Source organism: Pseudonaja textilis, chromosome 2 (genome assembly GCF_049901715.1).
Source record: "Pseudonaja textilis isolate UNSWEBS1 chromosome 2, rPseTex1.2, whole genome shotgun sequence".
NCBI lineage: Eukaryota > Metazoa > Chordata > Lepidosauria > Squamata > Elapidae > Pseudonaja > Pseudonaja textilis.
The window spans coordinates 8,366,594-8,370,992 of NC_141991.1; positions in this window are offsets into that span (position 1 = coordinate 8,366,594).

Genomic DNA, 4,399 nt, shown 5'->3' on the forward strand with positions numbered 1-4,399 from the left:
TGCCTGCTCTTCTCTTTCCATCTCTCACGTTAGCAGAGCCCTCTATCAGGTACAAATACACACCCCTTCTAACTGTCCCCAAAACGCACCCCCATTTTCAAGGGAATTCTGAGACAAAAGAAATCCCGGACGTAGAGGATCTGCAATTAAACCAATTTCCAACCAAGGCCGCTTTCTTCATTCCAGCCCCTCCACCCCCACCGGTCGTGCCCACCATTCCCCTCACTCTCCTCCACACACGCCCGCATTCGCCCCTCCCCCCCCCCGACTGTTCCCGAATACCGAGTTCCAACGGCTCTCAACGGTCGAAAATGAACGGAGGTCCCTATCGGTGCTCGCTGCCCAGGAGAAGCGGTCGGTTGTAGTTGGGGAGGGGGACTCTCGCCCAGGGCAGGAAAGCAGGGTCGCGTGCAGTGAGCGGTTTTTTGTTTTTTTTTGCCTCTCTAGGAAATTGCGCTATCTGACCGGGCTCTATAAAAGGCCGGGAGGGCGCGGGAAATTTTGGCGGGAACGATTTGTAGCAGTCCTGCTGAGGCGTTAAACCTCTGAGGAAACGGAGCTCGCCTTCTTTCCACCTGGAATCCCGGAAAAGAGTGGGGCGGGGTGGGGTGGGGTGGGCCGGGCCGTGACTGAAGTCGGCCTTGAAGGGAAGCCGGAGACCGAATGGGCTCGGGTCTCCAAGGGCGAAAGCAGCATCCGCCCCAGCTGCTCTTCAGACGGGGAACGGCGGCGGCGAGTCAGGCGAGAGAAGAGACAGCTTGAGCCGCCTCCCCGAGGGACCTCGGGCGCTTTGCAGCCGCCTGCACCAGCTGTGCCGGAGGTGGCTGTGGCCTGAGCGGAGCAGCAAAGCCGAAATGCTGGACCTGCTGCCCTCGGAGCTGTCGGGCTGGCTGAGGGAGTGCGGGGCGGACAACTGCGCCCGGCCCAGGCTGTGGCCGTGGCGGAAGGTTGCCTACTCGGCCCCGGAGCCCGGAAAGGATCTACACAAGAGAGGGAACATACAGATGTATGGAGTGTTGGGATAGTTTTATTGACAACAGAGATTTTACTCGTCACCAAAGGATCCACTCTGGGAAGAGATCATATAAATGCAGGGAGTGTGAAAAAATTTTTTTTGACAACAAAGACCTTACCCGCCACCAAAGGATCCACACTGGGGATTGTCCATATAAATGCTTGGAATGTGAAAAGAGCTTTACTAAGAAAGGGCATGATCCACACAGATGTGAGATGATATAAATGGATGTAGTGTAGAAAGAGCTTTATCAACAACAGACACGGTACTGTCACCAAAGGATCCATATGAGATAAACCATATAAATACATTGTGTGAAAAAGGCTTTAATGTGTACAGGTCCTTTACTTGTAATAAAGGGATCCACAAAGGAGAAAAATGATAATTCATGGAATGCCAAACAAGCTTCATTGAGTGTAGTGCACTTCTTATGAAAAGCTGCTTATAGAAAAATCTATCTAAATTAATGGAATTAATTAATTTACCATCCAAATATCTTCACAGGAGAAATGCTATTAGCACTCGTGTGTGAAAAGCTGAATAGTACATAGACTTATATACTACTTTATATAGCATTGCAGCCCTCTTTAAGTGGTTTACAGAGTCAGCATATTGCCACCAACAATCTGGGGCCTCATTTTATTGACCTCTGAAGGATGGAGTCAACCTTCAGGATCGAACTGGAGGTGAGAATGCAGAGTTAGCCTGCAACATTGCATTCTAACCACTGCCACCACGGCTCCTATATGATGAAGATAAAGTAGTGGCCTTATCTGTCATACGATAACAGATACAAGGGAGTTTCTGAAGAAATATATGAGATAATGAATAAGTCAGTACACCACTGTCTTGCTCATACATTTTCTATACCTGTTTGCAGATATGGGAAACATAACATCTCTTTGGAAGTTCACAACACAGATCTTACCATCATATAAATGTGTGCAATATGTAAATGCTTCACTGAGTATAGTTGGCTGCTTGTCATAAAAGGATGTACAGAGGAGAAACCATATAAAACTGGAATGATCTTATGATCTTAATAGCAATAGCACTTAAGACATACACAGCTTCACAGTGTTTTTACAGCCCTCTCTAAGTGGTTTACAGAGTCAGCATATTTCCCCCAACTATCTGGGTACTCATTTTATTGCCCTCGGAAGGGTGGAAGGCTGAGTCAACCTTGAGTCAGTGGGACTTGAACTGTCAAACTGCTGGCAATCGGTAGTCAGCAGAAGTAGCCTGCAGTACTGCACTCTAACCACTACACCATCACCACTCTAATGATCTTAATGATTATTTCAAACTAAGATCATTCCAGTTTTATATAGTTTGTACATCCTTTTATGACAAGAAACAATCATTATCAAAAGATGCAGACACGGCAGAAGCTTATTAATGCATGTAAAAAGCAAAGATTTTGATTTTACTTATTAAATTTATTTATATTTATGAAATTTATATGCTGCCTATCTCACAGATAAGGCAACTGTTTTACATGGAATCTTATTTACCATCCATATAGGAAAAAAAAATTAAGTGTTCAAATGTGGAAAGAACTGAAGATGGTTCTGTGACTTTACTTGTCATAGGATGACCCATAAAGATGGGTTGCCATTGAAATGTACGAGAGAATGGGCTAATCACTAAAATGTATCGTCTCATTCATCTTACACTTTATGTATGGGAAATCTCTGAAAGGTAGTTACCTCAGTAGGGCTTGAACACTAGGTCTGCAATCAAAGGAAGTTAGGGCTGTATATGATAATCTGTCAACCATGGAAGGTGGGGAAAAAAAGTCTAAGTAACTGAGAAGCTAAAAATTGCAGTCTCATCTTGTGTGTTAGTTTGCCCATTCTTGGATTAGCAGGCTCTGCTTAGTCTCATGCCTTGGACAGCTCCCAGGTGAAATACTGTAATGTGCTCTAAATGGGGCTGCCCTTGAAGAGTTTGATACAAAAGGCAGGGATGTGGCAGTTATGTGAACTCCTAGAATGGCATATGCTAGCTATACCTCTACTCTGCAAGCTACGTTGGTTGCCAGTTTGCTTCCTGGTCCAGTTCAAGGTACTGATTCTTGGAGGCATTTCAAGGAAGAAAAAGCTTCAATTTTGCAAGTCTTTGAATTTTATTAATAAATTCTTATTAACTGCAATCCTTCTAGTTTCCTTTGTATATTCTTTGCGGTATATGAAACCAACCATCACAGTCAGCAGTATCCACATTATAGCTAGCTAGGTGGACAAACAGCCCAGAGGATCAATTTCTGTTTGTTTTTTTAAGTTGTGCAACCTCTTGAAACCCAATCAACTCCTGAAAGACTCAAGCAGCCAGGAATAACCAAGCAGAAAAGTCAAGAAAAAAGAAGATTGATGTGGGAGAAACATAAATGCATAGTGTGAAAAGGACTTTAGTGCGAATTACTCTGACTCACCATCAGAGAATCCATACAGGGAAGAAATGATATAAATGCCTGGACTGCAGGAAGAACTTTACTCAGGACAATTTAATTCTCATAAAAGGATCTACACTGGGCAACAACTATATAAATGTATGGTGTGAGAAGTGACTTCCTTGGGGTATCTTATGAATCATGAAAGGATTCACACAAGGGAGGAACCATAAAAATATAGTGTGGAAACAGTTTTGCTAAGAAAGGACAACTTGATTCTCAAAGGATGAACAGGTGTGACGATCCCTTTACTTTTCACTAAGGGATCCATACAGGAGAAACAATATAAATCCATGCAATGAATTTAATTCAAAACTAGTTCTACCTCCAGAAGTTGTGGGTGCCCCAACATTGGAAGTTTTTAAGGAGAGATTGGGAAACCATTTGTCTGAAATGGTAGTGTGTCTTGCCTGAGCAGAAAGACCTCCAAGATTCCTTCCAACCCTGTTATTCTGTTAAGCTATTCATCTTCAAAGGATTCAAACTTGGGGGAAAGCTTGTGTGGAATAGGCAAAAAAAATTGGTTTGGACTGGAATCTTATTTGCCATCCAAGCATTAATTACACTGAGACATGGTTAATGACAACCTGGGATCTTTAAAAAGTAAATATTTGGGTCTTCTTAAAATTAGGAAGCAAGTTGGGGGAAAAAAAGATGTACATTTTAACTGGGGTTGGATGATTTGTTAAGTGCCCTCAAGTCAGTGTCAACTCTTAGCATCCAGACACTTACCTGGATCATCAGGGCTTCCCTTCAGTAACTGAATCCATTCCCCTTGCACTGATCATCCACTTCTCTTGTGCCTTTCCCATCTTTAGATCCTTCTCTAGAGAGCTGGTTGGCTCTTTGTGGGATTCTCTAACCACACTAATCAAGACCTACCTATGTGACATGCATCCACATGCAGATTTGCCAGAACTAAAAGGGATCAC